Source organism: Pantherophis guttatus, chromosome 8 (assembly GCF_059756535.1).
Source record: "Pantherophis guttatus breed Tessera chromosome 8, ASM5975653v1, whole genome shotgun sequence".
In the NCBI taxonomy this organism is placed as follows: Eukaryota; Metazoa; Chordata; class Lepidosauria; order Squamata; family Colubridae; genus Pantherophis; species Pantherophis guttatus.
The window spans coordinates 6,654,520-6,678,145 of NC_142070.1; the positions used below are offsets into that span (position 1 = coordinate 6,654,520).

General features: G+C 41.1%; 1 long non-coding RNA gene across 1 annotated transcript in view; it reads right to left on the bottom strand.

Moving 5' to 3' along the window:
* LOC148112544 (uncharacterized) overlaps positions 1–23,626 on the bottom strand; it is a 64,245-nt gene that overhangs the window by 30,025 nt on the left and 10,594 nt on the right. The window contains exon 2 of the long non-coding RNA XR_015729140.1: positions 19,452–19,575. This is a non-coding gene — a long non-coding RNA (uncharacterized LOC148112544). The remainder of the gene's footprint in view (positions 1–19,451; positions 19,576–23,626) is intronic.

Sequence of the window (23,626 nt, forward strand, 5' to 3'; positions counted from 1 at the left end):
AAATTACAGTGCTTCTATCTGTTGAGCTATCCAGGCTCCTATAGTATTATTAGACAGGCAGCATTTTATCGATCCCACAAATATTCTCTGAGAATTTGAAGGAATATATCAAACGAGAGAGCAGATTCTGACACATCGTGAGCGTACCCTGGGAGAACATTGATTTTCTGCTCTTCCAACTTCTCATACTGGTTATCCCCAAAACCATATATGGCTTTATAAACCTGAAAAACAAAGGATGATTCTTTTATAAGGCACCAAGGGTCTAGACAAGCTGAAAAAAAAGGGAGCACATTGCTGTACACACTGAGCCACTGAGCTGCAGCTTGGAAGATGTCACAAGTATGACAGCAGCAAGAATACTCTATGCATAAAAACGGAAGGCTACTTTGATTCCCACAGTGGATGAATGGCTGCAAAAATTGACGGAGTTAGCAGGGATGGCTAAATTGATTGCTTTGATTCAAGGAAAGAACGCAATTTTATTTCTACTTGGAAACCACTTCTGGATTTTGTGCTTGGGGGGGGGGAATGAAAGTTTGATTTTGGCTTTTGCTGGTTAAATAGCTTTGTTGTTCTAAAAATGTCTAGTATGTATTATAACGTAGACGTAAAAAGCTGAGGTTGTATGTTATTTCCTTATTTTACTGTGCCAAAAACAGTCAGAAGTCAATGGTTTTTTTCCCCCTTCCCCCTACTCTTTTTCCTCTTCCCCCTTTCCTCCCCTATTTTCTCATTATTTGCATTTCTTTTCATCTCTCTTTATTTCATACTTTTTTTTTTTTAATTTGATTTATATGCCGCCCTTCTCCGGAGACTCAGGGCGGATTACAATGCGTTAAGCAATAGCCTTCATATTTTTGTATATTTTTACAAAGTCAGCTTATTGCCCCCACAAACTGGTCCTCAATTTACCTACCTTAGAAAGGATGGAAGGCTGAGTCAACCTTGAGCCTGGGGAGATTCGAACTTACAGTAATTGCAGGCAGCTGAATGTTAATAACAGGCTATTAGTTTGCTGCGCCATCAGGCTCTTTGATTACTTTGATAAACTAATAAAAATTTGAACCTCCCCCCAACCCCCCCCCCCAAAAAACCATCACCAAGCCGGTCAGGATCGAACTGCTGGCAGTGGGCAGAGTTAGCCTGCAATACTGCATTCTAACCATTGTGCCACCATAGCTACTAACTTAACAATTGCAGTGATTCAAACACATATGTACTCTCTCCCTCAGACATCAGATATGTCAGTCTGGAATAAAAATGTCGTTTTTCAACATTTATGTTTCGCTTTGACTCCATGAGATGTTTAATCATCTGTTTATATCCATTTTGATGCGAATGTTCTCTTAAACATGATATTTTTACACCCACCAAATGAAGAAAGAGGGTTTTCAAAGGAATAATTAGTTTCATACATTAGAAAGAATTTTATCAACACGCGCCCAGCCTGATTTTTTGCAAATTTCCATGGAAACATTAGAGCCATAAAAATCACACCAGGCTAATTCCATTTTTTAATAGTAATTTCATTGGCTATTGCAATTAAAAAGATAAAGCTAATGGAAACTTTAAAAAAAATAATAAAAGACTTAAAAAAATTAAGAATTCAAAACAACAGCATTTTCCCACAGGAAGGATTCTTATAATTAATTAATTTCAAAATCTTATTTCAAACGCATCTGGACCCTTGGTCTATTTTTAACGTTTCCTTTAATGTTTTAATTATCCTTTGCTGTTTATTCCAAAACCTGGGCTTTTAAACTCCTTAAATTTATATTTCAAAGGTCTTTCATTAAGGTCTGGAGGAGACTCGCCTGGTGCGAAACATGTGAAAAACATGTTCAATCCAAACTTCTTAATACCTGAAAAGCAACTAATAAGCGATTTCCAACAGTGGTTAGAAAAGGAATAGAATAGAATAGAATAGAATAGAATAGAATAGAATAGAATAGAATAGAATAGAATAGAATAGAATAGAATAGAAAATATGGAATGGAATGGAATGGAATGGAATGGAATAGAATAGAATAGAATAGAATAGAATAGAATAGAATAGAATAGAATAGAATAGAATAGAATAGAATAGAATAGAAAATATGGAATGGAATGGAATGGAATGGAATGGAATGGAATGGAATGGAATAGAATAGAATAGAATAGAATAGAATAGAATAGAATAGAATAGAATAGAATAGAAAATATGGAATGGAATGGAATGGAATGGAATGGAATGGAATGGAATGGAATGGAATAGAATAGAATAGAATAGAATAGAATAGAATAGAATAGAATAGAATAGAATAGAATAGAAAATATGGAATGGAATGGAATAGAATAGAATAGAATAGAATAGAATAGAATAGAATAGAATAGAATAGAATAGAATAGAATAGAATAGAATAGAATAGAATAGAATAGAATAGAATAGAAAATATGGAATGGAATGGAATGGAATGGAATGGAATGGAATGGAATAGAATAGAATAGAATAGAATAGAATAGAATAGAATAGAATAGAAAATATGGAATGGAATGGAATGGAATGGAATGGAATAGAATAGAATAGAATAGAATAGAATAGAATAGAATAGAATAGAATAGAATAGAATAGAATAGAATAGAATAGAAAATATGGAATGGAATGGAATGGAATAGAATAGAATAGAATAGAATAGAATAGAATAGAATAGAATAGAATAGAATAGAATAGAATAGAATAGAAAATATGGAATGGAATGGAATGGAATAGAATAGAATAGAATAGAATAGAATAGAATAGAATAGAATAGAATAGAATAGAATAGAATAGAATAGAATAGAATAGAATAGAATAGAATAGAATTCTTTATTGGTCAAGTGTAATTGGACACACAAGGAATTTATCTTGTATGGAAGTATGCAAACTCAGAGTCCTTTTATAGGCAACAACCTTTGCTAGACCAATTCTCGAATACAGCTCCTCTGTCTGGAACCCGCACTGCATATCGGACATTAATACAATTGAGCGAGTCCAGAGGTATTTCACGAGAAGAGTACTCCACTCCTCTGCTCACAGCAGAATACCTTATGCCACGAGTCTTGAACTTTTGGCCTTAGACAACTTAAAACTACACCGCCTTCAGTCTGACCTAAACGTAGTACGCAAAATTATCTGCTACAATGTCCTACCCAGGGGTGGGTTCTACTTACCTTTACTACCGGTTTGCATCATGCCCCCGGGCGCTCCCTCGCTTCGCTCGCACAGAAGCTTCTGTGCATACTCAGATCGCCTATGATGACGTCCAGGTCAGTGGGCGGAGCCTCCCGCCAGTTTTACTACCGGTTCTTGTGAACCGGTCCGAACCGGGGGCAAACCACCACTGGTCCTAACTGTCAAGCTGACTACTTCAGCTTCAACCGCAACAATACACGAGCATACAATAGATACAAACTCAAGGTAAACCGCTCCAAACTCGATTGCAGAAAATACGACTTCAGCAACAGAGTGGTCAATGCCTAGAATGCACTACCTGACTCTGTGGTCTCATCCCAAAACCCGCATAACTTTAACCTTAGACTGCCTCCTGTTGACCTCACCCCATTCCTAAGAGGTCTGTAAGGGGCGTGCATAAGCGCACCAGTGTGCCTTCCGTCCCTGTCCTACTGTCCCCATTTATTCGTTATTCCTTATCCTGTATTCATAATCACGTTTATACTTCTATCTGTTATCTTATACATGCTTGACAAATAAAAAATAATAATAATAAATTGTAACGTAGAAAATAAGCAGCTACGAGTAAGATAGAATCAGCATATAATAACAGTTAATGATCATTTCCAGATATTGTTAGATCTCAGATGTCTTCTATCTTCTTAATCAAACTGGTCTGCGGTTCAATATCAAATTAAAAATAAGAGGAATTAAACAAAAAAAAAATTCATTAGCTCCAGGAGACATATTTATTTATTTATTTATTTATTGGTAGTACAGTGGTTTAATGCACCCTGTAATTAACACAGCTGCCTGCAATTTCTGCAGGTTCGAATCTTACCAGGTTCAAGGTTGACTCAGCCTTCCATCCTTTCTAAGGTAGGTTAAATGAGGACCCAGTTTGTGGGGGCAATAAGCTGACTTTGTATAAATATATAAAAGTCTGAAGGCTATTGCTTAACGCATTGTAAGCCGCCCTGAGTCTCTGGAGAAGGGCGGCATATAAATCAAATTAAAAAAAAATTTTTTTTTAATTATTTATTTATTTATTTATTTATCAAATTTCTATACCGCCCTACTCCCGGAGGACTCAGGGCGGTGAACAGCCAAGATAAAATACAGATAATACAAATATTAAAAGTCCCTTAAAATTATTAAATATTTTGGCCGTAACACAGATTAAAACACCCAATTTATAAAATCAAACGAATTAAAAAATTTAAAAGAGGAGAGTTAGGTCAGGCCAGCCTGCTGAAATAAAAAAGTTTTGAGAGCACGACGAAACGTTTGCAAGTCCGGGATCCTCCGTATCTCCGGGGGGAGCTCGTTGATAAATGAAGAGAGAATCCCATTGCTAATTATCCTGCGGAAGGCATAGAGGGCCTCCCATTGATCCAATTAAAAAAAGAAGAAGAAGAAAAGCTATATTTCTACAAACTTCTATTTCCATCCATTTCCGACAGATCATAACAAAGGTTAATTCCCCATCCTGTGAGACCTCCGTCGCTATTTTCAATTTTTCTCTGAACGCGCATCCAGAATGTCCACTAATAATCTAATATTATCAGAGGCTTGGTGACCTTTTGCGAAAGCAGACTGTGCGGGATTGAATATTGTCTATAATCTACATGCCAGAGTCAATGTCAATATTTTTGCATCAAGAGTAAGCCAAGAGAGGGGATGACAGACAGTTCCCATAAATTGAAGGGTATTCATAGCCTTTTAAAATGACTTAGCCGGAGTTGGGCAGCACACAGATGGAAATAAATAAAAAAAATAAAGAATAAATAAAATCAGAGTTGTATATTCAGCGAAGGAGGTTGGAAACCTTCAGAATAACAAGAGAGACCTTGGAGATCTTCTAGCCCAATTGGCTGTCCAGAGTATAAACGTTGTAAGCTTACAAGATTTCATTTAGTGACTGTTCAAAGTTACACCATCACCGAAAACAGTTATCACTTTTCACACTTATGACCATTGCAGCATCCCCATGGTCACATGATCAAAATCCAGACACTTGGCAACTGGGATATATTTAGGACAGTTGCAATATCCCTGGGCGACCTTCTGACGGGCAAAGTCAACGGGGAAGCCAGTTTCCCTTAACAACCGTGTTACTAACTTAACAACTGCAGTGACTCACTTAACAACTGTGGCAAGGAAGGTCGTTAAATGAGGCAAAATTTATTTAACAAGTGTTTCACTCAACAATACAAAGTTGTGGTCATAAATCGAGGACGACATATATTTCTGTTCTCACCAAATATCAAGAATATCTAGGCCACACCCATAATTCAATGTGTGTCTCCCCCCCATGCATGGGCATGTGACCCCCCCCCCCGTGCTCCACCCGCTTTTGGCACATGATGGCATGGTGGGCCCAGTAGGCCTGTTTTTTATGCTCCCCAGCCTCCAGAGCCTTTCTAGGAGCCTGGGGAGGGTCAAAACGGCCTTCCCCCCACCCCCCGGAGGCCATCCGGAGGCCAGAAATGGCCTATTTGCCAACTTCCGGTGGGAAACAGGCCATTTCCAGCCTCTGGAGGCCTCCAGTGGGGGGGGAAAGGCCGTTTTCACCCTCCCCAGGCTCCTAGAAAGGCTCTGGAGCCTGGGGAGAGCAAAAAACGGGCCTTCCCCACTCACCCCCAGAGGCTGGAAAGAGCCTGTTTCCCGACTTCCAGTGGGCCCGAAGGCGGAGCTGAACTAGGGTAACGCTCACGTGCCACCTGTGGCACGTGTGCCATAGGTTCGCCATCACGGATCCAGGCTATCATTTTCTTATATTAATATTATTTCTTATCATTTTCCCTTTTGTTAAAATATTCCTCACAACCATGCAAGATTGAGAAACGGACCCATGGCTGAGTTCCAATAGAGAACACCGGAAGACATCCTTTTCACCTCGAGACATGTTTTAAAGCTTGCGCTATAAAAAAAATGTACAGTAATTGTAAGTTGTTTTCAATAGTAAACAGTTTGGGGAGTCCATTAATAGCAGCTCTTGCAGCCGCCATCGCTGCCATCGTTTTTTGACAAAGACTTTTCAACTCTCAAGGTAATTGCGAAGATTGCTCATTTTAAGAGAATGAATAACAAAGAGGAATATTGCCTTCAGGTGAAAATTTGGTTTTCAAATAGCTAATTTTGCGTGGCACTTTTACAAGAGCAGCACATGTTGCTGTTTTTTCAGTTCAACATCTGCTCTTTCAAAAGCAAACTTCTAAGCAAAGTTATTGAAATCATCTTATTCTCTTCCAATTATCTAGAAGCCAAGGTAATAGTTAACGAAGAGGAATGGGGAAAATATATGGTAGAACATAGAATAATAGAGTGGAAAGGGAACTTGGAGGTCTTCTAGTCCAACCCCCTGCTCAATCAGGAGACCTTGTACCATTTCAGTCAAATGGCTGTCCAATCTCTTCTTAAAAACCTCCAGTGTTGAAGCACCCACAACTTCTGGTGGCAAGACATTCCACTGATTAATTGTTCTCACTGTCAGGAAATTTCTCCTTAGTTCTAGTGTCAGGCTTCGAGGTCGTCTCAAGTAAATTGCATTTCAAACAAAGTCTTTGAAGGAAAACTCCTATTTATTAAGCACGACATTCTAGACCCGTCTCCATTGAAGCCAAACTGACTTCCAGACCCAAAACCCTCCCTTTCCGTTCCCCACTCCCCTGCACTCATTGGCCATCTTCCAAGTCACTCTACCCCTAATCTACCGCTCCAGTTCAAAGGAATTTCCCCCTTCCCATTCCATCTCCTAGGGGATATTATCTCCAGGGAAAATAAGTAGGTGAAAACTCAAACATCCCTTTCCAGACGCCTCCGCCTCTCCTTCTTATGTCAGCACTAGAGTAAATGCAGTTTGAAGTGCTGACATCTAGATTGCTTCTCTTCTTGGTTAGTGTCCAACCATTGTTTCTTGTCTTGCCTTTTGGTGCTTTGGAGAATAGTTTGACCTGCTTAACTTTGTAGGAGCCCCTCAAGTATTGGAACAGTGCTATTATGTCACCGCTGGTCCTTCTTTTCATTAGACTAGACATACCCAATTCCTGTAACTGTTCTTTGTATGTTTTAGCCTCCAGCCCCGTAATCATTTTTGTTGCTCTTCTCTGCACTCTTTCCAGAGTCTCAAAAAGATGTAGAAATGATCAGTTTGTGGGTGTCTGCATATGTAGCAACCATGTGTTCAGGTTCATCTTTATTTCAAAGGCCAACCACAATGATGCGTAATGAATAACAGAGTTGGAAGGGACCTTGGAGGTCTTCTAGTCCAACCCACTGCTCGAGCAAGGAAACCTATACCATTCCAGGCAAATGTTGTCCAATCTCTTCTTGAAAACCTCCAGTGTTGGAGCACCCACAACCTTTGAAGGCAAATCATTCCACTTTATCAATCTCTTTTGAATAGAAACAGAAGCATCTAGAAGAATGCAGCCCATTCTGAGGAAACAGATGCGTCTAGAAGAATCTAGCCCATTCTGAGGAAACAGAAGCGTCTAGAAGAATCCAACCCGTTCTGAGGAAACAGAAGTACCTAGAAGAATCCAGCCTATTCTGAGGAAACAGAAGCATCTAGAAGAACCCAGCCCATTCTGAGGAAACAGAAGTACCTAGAAGAATCTAGGTACTGAGGAAACAGAAGCATCTAGGAATGCTGAGGAAACATTCTGAGGAACGTTTCTGAGGAAACAGAAGCATCTAGAAGAATACAGCCCATTCTGAGGAAACAGATGCGTCTAGAAGAATCTAGCCCATTTTGAGGAAACAGAAGCACCTGAAAGAATCCAGCCCATTCTGGGGAAACAGAACTATCTGGAAGTATCCAGCCTAATCTGTTACACAAAGGACAAATCCATGTTCCACATACATAGCATCATTGTTTCACCTCATCCTGTTATTTTAATAAAGCATCAAGATCTGTGTACTCAGCCTGCTTTCTCAAAGGATAGGAGGGTTTAGTTGCATGTAGAACTACACCCAGTACTGAGGACAGAACACGGACCGTCTATTCCATCTTTTATTTTCTTCACTCCATCTCCAAAATGTCTTCAGCTCATGTCAAAAAGCAACATAAATTACATTTATCTGAATTTTCTGGGTGGCAGCTGAGGGCTTTGCAAATGTCACACGAGGGGAGACGGGGAGAGGATAATCAGTAGAGTTATTATCCTGAAGTTGGCAATGGGAAATCATCATAATAAAACAGAATGGTTTTATGAAAAGGTGTGATTGTCGGTCAACCTGATTAGCCAGGTATGAAGTGTATGTGTGTGTGTGTGTGTGTTTCTAGGTCAAATAAAAGGGGATTAATATAATTTCCTCTCTGGAATGGAAAGCCGGGATAATTTGTTTCATCTGACTGTAATTCTCCTCATGTGACACTAACCGTGTTGTCACCTCTCTTTCGGCAAGATGTAATTGTGTGGCTTTTCATCTGAAACAGGGACTGTTTGGTACCTCACATTGTCTGGCTGTTGAATGCCAAAAATACTAAATAAACTGCAGGTTTGCTGTTTACCATTTGTGGATTTCCCTATAGCCGTGATGGCGGACCTATGGCCCGCATAGATCTGTCTGCTGGCTCGCACGCTGTCGCCCCAAGTCAGATCTCCGTGGCGTTTCTTTCGTGAGCTTCTGTTTCCCTGCAAACGACGAAACAGAAGCTCACGAAAGAAAAAGATCTTACCTCTTGCCACGCTGCCAGTGTTGGGATGCCCCACCTCCCACCGGCCAGCTGGTCTTCGGGTCTCTGCTGCGCATGTGCGCGCATGTCAATGTGCATGTCTGTGCATGTGCATGTTTGAGCATATCCATGCATGCATGTGTCTGTGCATGTTCACACATGTGCACGTGTATGTTGGTGCATGCACACGTTCGCACCTTTCAGTTTGGGCACTCGGTGTCTAAAAGGTTCGCCATCACTGCCCTGCAGGGACCAAGAGAATCAGCCAACCTAACTTTCTCCTGCTTCTTCCATGTAAGGGAATCTGTTGATTTTAGTCTCTTCGAATGTGAATTAATGTGCTTGTGCGTTAAAAACTGGTCCTAAAACTCGTACATATTTAAATTTAAATTTTTTTCCAAATGGATACATTTTTGTTGTCAAGGTTTCTGAACAGGCAGGAAGGGGGGGAAAGATAGGTGATAGATGAGAGAAAGAGGTGAGAGTTACAAGAGAGAGGGAGGGGTGACAAATGAAAGATGAGAGAGAGAGAGATGAGAGAGAGAGACGAGAGTTATAAGAGAGATGGAGAAGTGAGAGATGAGAGGTGATAGGTGGTTGAGAGGAGAGAGAGAGGGAGATGAGAGAAAGAGGGAGAGAGAGAAATGATAGATGATGGATGATAGATGGAGGAGAGAGAGATGAGCAAGAGATAGATAGATAGATAGATAGATAGATAGATAGATAGATAGATAGATAGATAGATGGATGGATGATAGAGAGAGAGACAGACATAAAAAGAGAGAGAGGTAGAGAAAGATAAGAGAGAGAGAGATGTGCATGTGTGTGTGAGATGAGAGAGAGAGAGGTATAACAGAGAGAGAGATGAGAGAGAGAGATGAGAGTTATAAGAGAGAGGGAGAAGTGAGCTATGATAGGTGATAGATGGTTGAGAGGAGAGAAAGAGAAGTAGATGAGAGAGAGAGATGAGCAAGAGATAGATAGATAGATAGATAGATAGATAGATAGATAGATAGATAGATAGAGAGAGAGAGAGAGAGAGAGAGAGAGACATTAAATAAAGAGAGAGAGGTAGAGAGAGATGAGAGAGAGAGAGAGAGAGATGATGATTATGATAGATGATAGATAGATAGATAGATAGATAGATAGATAGATAGATAGATAGATAGATAGATAGATAGATAGATGATAGAGAGAGAGACATTAAATAAAGAGAGAGAGGTAGAGAGAGATGAGAGAGAGAGAGAGAGAGAGAGAGATGATGATGATGATAGATAGATAGATAGATAGATAGATAGATAGATAGATAGATAGATAGATAGATAGATAGATAGATAGATAGATAGATAGAGACATGTGTGTGTGTGCGTGTGTGTGTGCGTGTATGTAAGAAATTGTATGTAAGAAAACCTGTTTGGTACTGATCACAATGTTAGGCAGTAAACCTTCTATTGCTTGTTTTCATTGAGTGAGAATGTCAGGATTTGAAAAAAAAGGAAAATATAGGAAGCCAAAAACTGGAGCCCAGAAAAAGGATTCTGGGTGTGGGATTCATGCATGGAATGAAAGGGATTTAATGGAACAATTTCTCCTCCATCAATGCATGATGTCAACTGAACCCATAACCAGGGAGAAATTCCTAGGCAGTGGCTAATTGCAAGTAATGAATCGGCATACAAGCAAATCAGTTGGAAGAACATGTCTGTATAGATGCAGTTGTGACATCCTGTGCCTAAAGAAGTGTGGGGGTGTTTGAGGAGGGGGGTCCTCCTAAAGTGTCCAAGACAAAGCAAATTAAGACCTAGAAGATGCCCACAGCTTAAGGAGGAACACAGGGACATTAACAATGTGGTAGGACTAAAAAAAGCATTGTTCTGAAGAATTGCCTTCATGGTGATTCTGTGAGTACATCCATGTTGTTATCTTGGCATCAACAGGAAAGCAGTTGGATACAGCCTTTGGGAGAAATTTACTTTGACTTCCCAGTTTAGCCTACAGCCTGAATTTTTCCCATCTGAGTACTAACTAGGTTCAAACCTGCTTAGCTTCTGAAGAATCAGCCAAACCTGGTGTTGGAATTCATGGTTGGCATGTATTTCTATGCAACAACTACAGTAGTATTCAGCTAGTAGACGGCAGTATTTACGAGTTTGGATCTATGGAATATACTCTATGCTCTTTTGTTCTAACTAGTTTCCTGTTACAGTTGAGCAGTAAAGCACATGGTGACTGTACCCTTTGTTTGCTCTATCTGATGCTTTATCTAAACAGAATTTCTAACACCTGGCTAGATGTTACCAAATAGCATAACATAGATCACATTGTGACTGTCTGTAAGCTGAGGTCATATACAGGTCCAGTTTCTTATTTTATTTTTATTTTTCAGTTAAACAAAGCTGCACTTCAATAGTGCAATACAGAGGTGGGTTTCAGCAAGTTCTGACCAGTTCTGGAGAACTGATAGCGGAAATTTTGAGTACTTCGGAGAACCGGTAGTAAAAATTCTGACTGGCCCTGCCCTCATCTATTCTCTGCCTCCCGAGTCCCAGGTGATCGGGAGGAAATGGGGATTTTGTAGTTACCTTCCCCTGGAGTGGAGAAAGAATGAAGATTTTACAGTATCCTTCCCAGGGATGAAATGCTCCTGGTTCGGACTGGATCGCCCGATCCGGTAGCAATGGTGGTGAGTGATTCGGAGAACCAGTAGCAAAAATCCCTGAGCCCCCCCCCATGCCGAAAAAATGCTTTTAAAAGTTAAAAAAAAAGCCTCTGATGATCGCGTAGCTCAGCTGGGATCGTCAGAGGCTTTTAAAAGCATTTTTCCTCGGCTGAAGAGGTTGTAGAAAAAAAATGCCTTTAAAAGCCTCTGATGATCCCAGCTGAGTTGCCTGATCGTCAGAGGTTTTTAAAAGCATTTTTTTCTGCAACCTCTTAAAGTTGTAGAAAAAATGGTTTTAAAAGTAAAAAAAAAAAGTGGCTACACCCACCCAGTCTCATTACCCTCCACCACCAAGCCACGCCCACAGAACCGGTAGTAACAAATTTTACATTTCACCACTGATCCTTCCCCTGCCATGCCCACCAAGCCATGCCACACCCACAGAACCGGTAGTAAAAAAAATTGAAACCCACCACTGATACAATACCTTAAATATTGCTATTTAAAGTTAGATCTTTTTAACGTTCATATTTTACTGTGTAATTTAGGTGAAATGTTAATATACATAGTAAATCCATGCTTGTTTAGCCATACACTAAATAAATAACCATATAGCAAAAGAGAGAAAGAATTAACAATCCCTAATATGATACTGAAACTCTTCATTTTTGTCTTTACTTTAAGGGATTGCGTCAGGCACAAGAAATCAGGAACCAGGGTAGTTCAAATTGGATATGGCAAAACACCAGAAGACAAGACAAGAAACAATGGATGGAAACTAATCAAAAAGAGTAGCAACCTGGAATTAAGGAGAAACTTCCCAACAGCGAGAAGAATTAACCATTGGAACAGCTGGCCTTCAGAAGCTGTAGGTGCTTCATCATTGGAGGCTTTTAAGAAAACACTGGATCCTGAAAACACTTTATTTTTATCAATGTAACTATGGCCAAGGCTATAATTTTCTCAGTTGCAAAAGGGAGTTGTGAAAAGCTGAAGCATGAAAAAAAAAGCAGGGAGGAATCAAAAAAGGTGGCCTGTGAATTGTGATCCTAGAGAAAATTGGCAAGAATACTTCGGACCACAAGTAGAACAAATTGTCCAGTATTAAATGAAGTGCAACTGGACTTCAGTTTTTTGAATAAAGAAACATAAACTATAATGCTTTAGAGACCAGAGGCAAAGTTTGATGAAAAGAAGGACTAGAGGAGACATGATAGCAGTCTTCCAATATCTCAGGGGCTGCCACAAAGAAGCTATTCTCAAAGGACCTGAGAGCAGGACAAGAAGCAGTGGGTGGAAACGAGTCGAGGAGAGAAGCAACCTAAAACTAAGGAGAAATTTGCTGACAGTGAGTACAATTCATCAGTGGAACCACTTGCCTCCAGAAGTTGTGAATGCTCCAACACTGGAAGTTTTTAAGAAGAGGTTGGATAACCATTTGTCTGAAGTGGTGTAGGGTTTCCTGCCTGGGCAGGGGGTTGGACTAGAAGACCTCCAAGGTCCCTTCCAACTCTGTTCTTCTATTCTATTCTATTCTAATTGGCAAGCGAGTAACTTTAACCCATCAGGAAGGTCCAACTGCCTCTTTTGAAAATGGGATATCACTGCTGCAGGCAGTAATCACCAAGCAGTCATTCTGAAAACGGTCCCCAAATTAATTGCTCTTATGGAGCCTTTCAGCAGCAAAAACCAAAAAAAAAAAAAAAAAAAGGCCCTCATTATTGATTCAGACAAGTGAGCAGTGAATTCTGCCTATTTTTGCCAGAGGTGTTAAATCAAAATTCCTTCTTGCTTACTCTTGGAAATTTAAATAAGTCACATTTCCATGTTCACCAACTGTTAGCCTCCTTTGAATTTCAGAAGGTTCATTGGCATCAGGGGGGAAAACATTATCAAAGAAGTTTTATTGCTATTTATTGGTGAGAAAAAAGAGGACATGTTGTGACCTCGATTCATAGGAAAATGAAGGAGGGAAAAAACACACCCTCTTCTTGGAAACCCTGAGTAACTCTCCTGCATTCTAGCATTAGCATACTAAAAAGCAGAGACATCACCCTGCCAACAAAAGAGCGTATAGTCAAAGCTATGGTTTTCCCATTTGCAATGTATGGCTGTGAAAGTTGGATCATAAGAAAGGCCAAACGCCGAAGAATGGAGGCCTTTGAACTCTGGTGCTGGAGAAGACTCCTGCAAATCCCTTGGACTGCAAGGCGATCCAACCGGTCAGTCCTAGAGGAGATCAACCCTGACTGCTCTTGAGAAGGCCAGATCCTGAAGATGAAACTCAAATACTTTGGCCACCTAATGAGAAGGAAGGACTCACTGGAGAAGAGCCTAATGCTGGGAAAGATGGAGGGCAAAAGAAGAAGAAGGGGACGGCAGAGAACGGGGTGGTTGGATGGAGTCACTGAAGCAGTCGGCATGAGCTTAAATGGACTCCGGAGGATGGTAGAGGACAGGAAGGCCTGGAGGAACGTTGTCCATGGGATCGCGATGGGTCGGACACGACTTCGCAACTAACAACAAATCTAGCATTTTCTGGTTGAAACCAGCAAATTTCCAGGTATCTCCAGGGGGTTTGTCAAAGTTCCTGCAACTTTTTAGCACATAGGATATCAGAGCTGGAAGGAGCCTTGGAGGCAGTGGTGAAATCTAAAATTTGTTACTACCAGTTCTGTGGGCGTGGCTTGGTGGGGGGGGGGTAATGTGACTGGGTGGGTGTGGCTTTTTTTTTTTTTTTTTACTTTTAAAACCATTTTTTCTACAAGCTCTTCGGCGAAGAGGTTATAAAAAAATGCTTTCAAAAGGCTCTGACGATCCCAGCTGAGTTGCCTGATCGGCAAAGGCTTTTTTAAAAAGCCTCTGCCAATCAGGCAACTCAGCTGGGATCGTCAGAGGCATTTAAAAGAAAAAAAAGGAGCTGTTTTTTCTTGTTGTTTGCTTGCAAGGAGGTAACTGCTGCGAGGCAGAGGCCAAAGGGTGGGGGCCAGTGGGTGGGCAGGGCTACATTCGGTGTATAAGACGCACCTAAATTTTCAGCCCCTTTTAAGGGGGGAAAGGTGCGTCTTATACTCCGAAAAATACGGTAATACATATTATAGCTGCATAGTATAAAAGATAGGGGGTTTAATACAACCATTACCTGTTATATCGGATTCACCTTGGTACATTCCCCAAAAAACGTGTGGGGATTACTAAGGGAGTAGCCACTGAGTACAGCACGCTTTCCAAATCCTGTTGCAAATGCAAAGCAGCTCACAGCCCAGCTGCTCTGTGCCGAGAGTTGCCATGGAAACTGCACAAAATGCAGCTCGAAACCCTAATTAACAAAGTTCCTTCTTTCCTAACTAATTTGAAACCATGGCCAGTGGAATATGAAGAAAGATATAATCCCTGAGGAGATAAGAAGTGAGGTACACCAAAGGTTCCTACCTCAATCCTTGGATCTGAGCACACTTCAGTAATGTGATTCTACCTTTGTGTAAGAATAAATACTAGTTTCCTCCCAAAACAATTAGCATTCTTAAGACTACAGCTCAGCCATAGATAGGTAAAGGTAAAGGTTCACCTCGCACATATGTGCTAGTCGTTCCTGACTCTAGGGGGTGGTGCTCATCTCCGTTTCAAAGCCGAAGAGCCAGCGCTGTCCAAAGACGTCTCTGTGATCATGTGGCCGGCATGACTCAATGCCAAAGGTGCATGGAACGCTGTTACCTTCCCACCAAAGGTGGTCCCTATTTTTTCTACCTGCATTTTTTACATGCTTTCAAACTGCTAGGTTGGCAGAAGCTGGGACAAGTAACAAGAGCTCATCCCGTTACACGGCACTAGGGATTCGAACCGCTGAACTGCCGACCTTTCAATTGACAAGCTCAGCATCTTAGCCACTGAGCCACCGCATCCCTTTTCAGCCATAGACAGACCCTATCTATTTTAGGGCAGTGTTACTCAATGTTGGCCTCTTTAAGATGTGTGGACTTCAACTCCCAGAATTCCCCCAACCAGTTATAGTAGTTGAATTCTGTTATCTGTGGGAAGTACGGTAGTTGTGAATTACTCGACCCCTTGAGTTAAGTTAGGTCAATATTAGAGTTGGACAATATTAACCTTATGAGTTAGTCAACCCCAGTTAGCCATGGGAGTTGAATTGAATTCCGGGAGTTGAAGTCCATACATCTTGAAGCAGCCAAGTTCAAGAAACATTGTGTCAGTACTTCAAGCTTCATTTACTCTAGTGCTGACATAAGGACAAGCGGAGGCATCTGGAAAGGGATGTTTGACTTTTCACCTACTTATTTTCCCTGGAGATAATATCCCCTAGGAGATGAGATGGGAGGGGGGAAATTCCTTTGAGCTGGAGCAGTAGATTAGGGGTAGAATGACTTGGAAGATGGCCAATGAGTGCAGGGGAGTGGGGAACGGAAAGGGAGGGTTTTGGGTCTGGAAGTCAGTGTTGGCTACGATGAGCCAGGATTTAGAATGTCGTGCTCAATAAATGGGAGTTTTTATCAAAGACTTTGTTTGAAATGCAATTTATTTGAGACTACCTCGAAACTTGACACATTGCTTTAAGGGCAGGGGTGTCACACTGGCGGCCCACAGGCCGGATGCATCATGCATAGGCCACGCCTACCCCAGCTCCGCAAATGGGAAAAACATCGTGAAACGTCATGTGACAGCAACGTGACGCCATGGGTTTGACACCCATGCTTTAGGGTATAGTTGTAGTACCACCTGCTTTGGGCTCTGGCCTTGATATAGCCTCCAAATATGTATTCAGCACCATTTTTGATCTCCTCATTCCAGGATGCAATTAGAAAGGAATCTGCCTTCTAGAACATAGAGCAAAGAAGAACAAGGTTGGAAGTGACCTTGGAGGTCTTCTAGTCCAACCCCCTGATCAAGCAGGAGATCTTATACCATTCCAAAGAATTGGCTGTCCAGTTTCTTCTTGAAAACCTCCAGTGATGGAGCTCCCATAAATTCTGAAGGAAAGTCATTCCATTGATTAATCATTCTTACTCTCTGGAAATTTCTCTTTAGTTCTAGGTTGGATCTAATGATCTTCCACCTGTTGCTTCTTGTCCTGCTATTTAATGTTTTGGAGAATAGGTCGACTATCAGAAGACAGAATGAAAACTAATTTCACAACATATGGACAGACGTAACCTGGGAAATTGTGACCATCCTAAACCAAGCCAAATCCAAAAAAATGCTAGGGAATTTTTAGAAGACTGCCACTCTGACAAATTAGCCATCAACGGACACATAGACATAAACAATATCTACCTGCTGTGCAAAAGAGACAAGCACCAAAGGGAACAAAAAGTCCAAAACACCTCCCCATCAGCAATCAGCACCCGATGTCAGCGTTCCAATTTATGATCTCCTCCAGCGCTGACATGAATGAGAGAGGGAGAAGCCTTGCTTTAATGCTGAGATGAACTTTCACTTAGTTTCCTGCTCTTTGGTAGATAACATTACTTAGGAGATAGAGGGAGGGGGGAATTCCTGTGAATAGAAAGCGCTTGGGACAGAGAGATGGATCTGCACGATGGCCAATGAGACATTGGGGATGAAGAACGGAAAGGGAGGGGTTTGGAAGGAGATGCCAGTCTTGGCTGCATCCAGAGTTCAGGACTGACGTTGTTTTATTCTTAAATAAAGAAAAGATTCATCAGAGACTTTGCGTTTGAGAATGAAGTTTATTTAAGATAACACCGAAACCTGACACCCGGATGATCATAAATTAACTCCAAGATTAACATCAGACCAACAATTAAGAAGTAAACAATACCGCAATTCAGTGGTGAAATCCAAATTTTTTTACTACCAGTTCTGTGGGCGTGGCTTGGTGGGCGTGGCAAGGGAAGGATACTGCAAAATCTCCATTCCCACCCCACTCCTGGGGGAAGGATATTACAAAATCTCCATTCCCACCCCACTCTGGGGCCAGCCAGAAGTGGTATTTGCCGGTTCTTCCAATTGCTCAGAATTTCCACTACCAGTTCTCCAGAACCTGTTAGAACCTGCTGGATTTCACCCTTGCCCCAAATCAAGGAACTGCCAAAGAAGCCAACAGTAAACAGCCCACCCAAAGAACCTCTAAGACCTCTCCCACCAACACTGACAGGACAAGCCACTAGAACGGGAAACTCAAGGCCTGTGGGCTGGATCCGGCCTACGGGGTGCTTAGATCTGGCCCGCGGGGCTGCCCTGGAAACAGTGAAGGACCGGCCCATGGTGTCTCTGCCAGCAAAAATGGAGCTTGGGAGGGCCGTGCTGGCTTCTTGCCCTCTGCTGCCTAGGGCTCTGGACAGCTTGTGCCACTGTCCGGCAATCCTCCACGTGGCCTGAGAAGAATGGTGAGGCTCCTCTGGAAGACAAGGGTTTGACGCTCTCCCTGGTCTTGCCTTCCTCCGCTGGAGACAATGAATCCATCCAGACAGTGGTGGGATTCAGCCGGTTCGCACCACTTCGGGAGAACCGGTTGTTAACTTTCTGATCAGTTTGGTGAACTGGTTGTTGGAAGAAATCATTAGGGCAGAGAACCGGTTGTTAAATTATTTGAATCCCACCACTGCCCCCAGCCCCACCTGGGCCACCACTGGTGCCCCCGACACAAGTGACATTGAGCTGGCCACACCCACCCTGACCACGCCCACTCCATCTATGCCCCCCTCCAGCCCCCCCAAGGTCAAACACAACCCTGATGCGGCCCTCAATGAAATTGAGTTTGACACCCCTGCAGTAGAATATAAACTAAGAGCAAACCTTACTAGCACTGATGATGTTACCTAGTTTGGTAAGGAAACGTCTGCACGAAAACAACCAACCTCAGAGAGCACCAAGGACTCCTCATTTAACCCTGAGCTACAAATATTCTCCTTTTAGGTAAGATTTTACAAGATGCAAAGGAAAAGATGGTTTGGGATTGCCTGGTTTTAAATTGTGTTTTGCTGCCTGCTGTTTGGTTTGGATGAAAGAACAGCTGTTGCTAAGAAATAAGAGATTGCTAGAATTAGCGCATGGCCTGAGGTTTGGGCGGCATGATTTTTTAAAAAAAATGGTATGAGAAAGTTAAAGTAAATGTAGAGTTTAAAAACCATTATAATAGGAATGTCGTATTATGAATACGGAACGTGTACTCACCCAGGCTCTGCCTAAAAATACTTTTGTTGGCCTCGGCGCAAGAAGTGTTTTATTAAAAAAAGTATAAAATGTAATCAAACTACATTATGTAATGATATTATGGTTTGTCACAAAGTCAGTCAGATGTTTAGACTGGATATGGCATTTTTTTTTATTCATCTCTCAAGCACTTCCCAAGGGCATGAGATAGACCGATGTTGTTTCGTGGTGTTACAGATATCGTCGCAGGATGTAAGCCGTATTCCAAATAAAGCTGCCTTCTGCAATTGAGGGATGGTGATTTTTATCACCCGGACAATGCCGGGTTATCAGCTAGTACAATATAAAACAATATTTATTGTTTTATATGCAACCTATTTATTACATTATATATTATAGCGCAATATAATATGATATGATATAACATAAATTAGTATAGTATAGTATTAGTATCATATTAGTATAGTATTAGTATACCATTATATGGTTCTTGAGGGAGATACACAATTTACCATAGGAGAACTAAAGAATAATATGTAGGAGGTTTCGTTCCTTGCTGAGAAATTCTTTTCTACCTCTAAAAAAACTTCTCACCTGTGGAAAAACCCACTCCCTCTTACTTCCCATCAAGACTCGAAAGAGGGAATGTGTTTTTAAATTTTACTTTATTTGCTGAACTTCTCTGTAGTGGACTGAAGAGACACACAATAAAACCCTGTCCAATTGAAGCTTAACCTTGCGTGTAATGCTCTCTAGCAGCAGTTGGTTAAGTGTCTCAGACTTACCTCAGGCATAAAATTTGCAGAACGAGTCTCTCAAAAAAGTCTATTGTTTTGTCTTCTTCCATAAAAGCCATCCCTGCATGGGCTCCCACACGTGCCTCGGGTGAAAGGTGATGCATATTGTTTCCTATGAAGCAGAAATAACTCATTATGTGATAAAGCAATGCATATATGCCCAGCCTACTACACCTCTGCAAAGGGATTTCACTCAGGTACTTTCAGTTTAGCTGCCATATTTTGCAAACAACTCTGTATGGAAAATAAGAAGTGATAAGGAATAACAGAATAACAGAGTTGGATGTGTTGGAAGAAATATTTACTAAGACTGTATTATTATTATTATTCTCTTCCTTACTAGCATCTATCTCTTCCCACTAATTACTATAACCATGTTGCTTGTATCTTTCAATTTATATTGTTTTTATTTGTTTCTTAGTATGATTTGATAGCTTATTAGTAACCTTGACTATTGCTAAGTGCTGTATCTTTTTATTCTTGATGAATGTATTTTATCCTCCTTATGTACACTGAGAGCATATACACCAAAGACAAATTCCTTGTGTGTCCAATCACACTTGGCCAATAAAGAATTCTATTCTATTCTATTCTATTCTATTCTATTCTATTCTATTCTATTCTATTCTATTCTATTCTATTCTATTCTATTCTATTTTCTTTCTATGCTATTCTATTCTATTCTATTTTCTTTCTATGCTATCCTATCCTATCCTATCCTATCCTATCCTATCCTATCCTATCCTATCCTATCCTATCCTATCCTATCCTATCCTAACCTAACCTATCCTAACCTATTCTATTCTATTTCCTTCTGGGTTCAGTTCCAAGTGGGGGAAAAGACACTGAAAACATGGTGGCTGTTTGGAAAGATGGTTTATAATGGTGGATTACTCAACATTTGTGCTACCGGTTCTCCAAACTGCTCAAAATTTCCACTACTGGTTCTCTGAACTACTCAAAATTTCCACTACCGGTTCTCCAAACTACTCAAAATTTCCATTACTGGTTCTCCGAACTACTCAAAATTTTCATCACCGGTTCTCCAAACTACTCAAAATTTGTGCTACCGGTTCTCCAAACTACTCAAAATTTGTGCTACCGGTTCTCCAAACTGCTCAAAATTTCCACTACTGGTTCTCCAAACTACTCAAAATTTCTATTACCGGTTCTCCAAACTACTCAAAATTTCCACTACCGGTTCTCCAAACTGCTCAAAATTTCTATTACCGGTTCTCCAAACTGCTCAAAATTTCCGCTACCAGTTCTCCAGAACCTGCTGAATTTCACCCCTGACACATGCGCACGAAGCAAGTGTGCAAGCGTGCAGCAAACTATAGTAACATAATGTGAAACCCTCCCCTGGGCATGACCCAGACCTGACCCACCACAAGACCCATCACATGACTCATACTGGGCATGACCTCCCCATCACAAGACCTCCCAATCACACAAAGCCCTTAAAAACAGAAGAACACCAATACTAACATCTCCTAAATTCCGCTGAAGATGTTACCTAGTCTGGTAACAAAACGTCCAGAAGCCAACCCACAAGCTCGGAGAAGGAACCTCCACCCTCAAGTCCACATCTGTTTCACGAGAAGCTAAATTCTGCTTCTCGAGAAAAGAAGGCAGGATATTCATGGATGCATCTGGGCCTCCTACTTTAACTGCATTAGTGCAAGAATTCTGCATTTTCCATCCATACCAATTTCATCCAAATGGTCTTTTTTCGCTGGAAAAGAAATGAAGCACAGTTGATTTTCCATTAAATTGATTCGAGACGATTCAAAGCATGCAGAGGAAAATTCAGCATGAATATGAGCATCGGTTATTAGAGCCACGGCAACCGAATGGAATTTCTCTGCTTAAAGAAAGCATCGCTTCCTTGATAGGAAAAGTTGAGTAAAGAAAGAACCGGATAAATTTAAGATTCATCTCCATTTATTAAGTGTGCAAATTATAATAAATCTGAGCTATCAAGTGGACAGAGTTGACACAGTGAATCTGAGATCAAGATCAAATTAGCAGTAAGAAAAAGGTGCTTTAATCCTTTTTTTAAAAAAAAAATCTACCTTTGTTACATTAAAAATGATAATCAGGTCATTTATATCATGTCCAGAAGTGATTTTTCCAATTCTGTTGAGCTCAGTTTACTTAGTATGTTAGGTTAAATGGTTCTTAGGATGTAATTTGAAGGCTATTTTTATATTCCCCGAAATAATCTTAAAAATAAAATCTCAGAAGCAATGTTTCTACATTACTGGATGAAGCCAAGTGATCCAGAATCATCAACTAACCAGCTGCTTTTTTCCAGAAGACAACTGGACTTTGTTTTTCCTTGAAGATGTTTCACTTCTCATCCAAGAAGCTTCTTCAGTTCTGGGACAACCATGACCAGGATGACTTTGTTTTTCCTTGAAGATGTTTCACTTCTCATCCAAGAAGCTTCTTCAGTTCTGGGATAACCATGACCAGGATAACTTTGTTTTTCCTTGAAGACGTTTCCCTTCTCATCCAAGAAGCTTCTTCAGTTCTGGGACAACCATGACCAGGATAACTTTGTTTTTCCTTGAAGACATTTCCCTTCTCATCCAAGAAGCTTCTTCAGTTCTGGGACAACCATCACCTGGATGACTGAGAATCTTCATAGACATTTCACTAACTGGATACTTTCTCAAAATCCATAGTAAGAATGTCAGGACATCAGACATTTGTGTTACTTTATCTCCAACAGGGAGATTTTTAAAAAATCAACCATGGATCCATCAGCGAGTAAATCTATGGGATTGTTGTTGTGCGATCACTCAGTTATTTCTGACTCTTCACAATCCAATGAACAACATTTTGCCACAATTGCCCATCAATAAATGCCACTTTGAATTCTTGTAAGCTTATGTCAGTATTGTCAGTGTTACTCTCTTGAACATAGAATAACAGAGTTGGAAGGGACCTTGGAGGTCTTCTAGTCCAGCCCCCTGCTTAGGCAGGAAACCCTACACCACTTCAGACAAATGGTTATCCAACCTCTTCTTAAAAACTTCCAGTGTTGGAGCATTCACAACTTCTGGAGGCAAATTGTTCCACTGATGAATTGTTCTAACTCTTGGGAAATTTCTCCTTAGTTCTAGGTTGCTTCTCTCCTTGATTAGTTTCCACCCATTGCTTCTTGTCCTACCCTCAGGTGCTTTGGAGAATAGCTTGACTCCCTCCTCTTTGGGGCATCCCCTGAGATATTGGAAGACTGCTATCATGTCTCCCCTAGTCCTTCTTTTCATTAAACTTTGCCTCTGGTCTCTAAAGCATTATAGTTTATGTTTCTTTATTCAAAACTGAAGTCCAGTTGCACTTCATTTAATACTGGACAATTTATTTTATTTATTTATTTATTTATTTATTTAATTTATTTATATACCGCCCTACTCCCGAAGGACTCAGGGCGGTGAACAGCCAAACAGTAAAAACACATAAATACAAAATTTAAGAACAAAGTAAAATCGAATTAAACAAATTTGGCCCAAGACATATTAAAACCCCAATCATTTAAAGACCCAATTTAAAAATTGCGTAATTAAAAAGAGGGAAAAAAATTAGGCCAGGCCCGCCTGGTGGAATAAAAAGGTCTTAAGAGCGCAGCGGAAGGTGTGCAGATCCAGGATCCTCCGTATCTCCGGGGGGAGCTCGTTCCAGATAGTAGGTGCCCCCACAGAGAAGGCTCTCCCCCTGGGGGCCAGCAGTCGACATTGTTTGGCCGACGGCACCCGGAGGAGCCCCTCTCTATGAGAGTGTACCGGCCGGTGGGAGGCTATTGGTGGTAGTAGGCAGTCCCGTAAATAACCAGGTCCTAAGCCATGGAGCGCTCTAAAGGTGATGACCAAAACCTTGAAGCGCACCCAGAAGACCACCGGGAGCCAGTGCAGCTTGCGCAGGAGGGGTGTTACATGGGAACACCATGTCGCTCCCATTACCACCCGCACGGCCGCACTCTGCGCCAGCTGGAGCCTCCGGGTGCTCCTCAAGGGGAGTCCCATGTAGAGAGCGTTACAATTGCTCTACTTGTGGTCCGAGGTATTCTCGCCAATTTTCCCTAGCACCACAATTCAAAGGCCACCTTTTTTGATTCCTCCCCGCTTTTTTTTTCATGCTTCAGCTTTTCACAACCC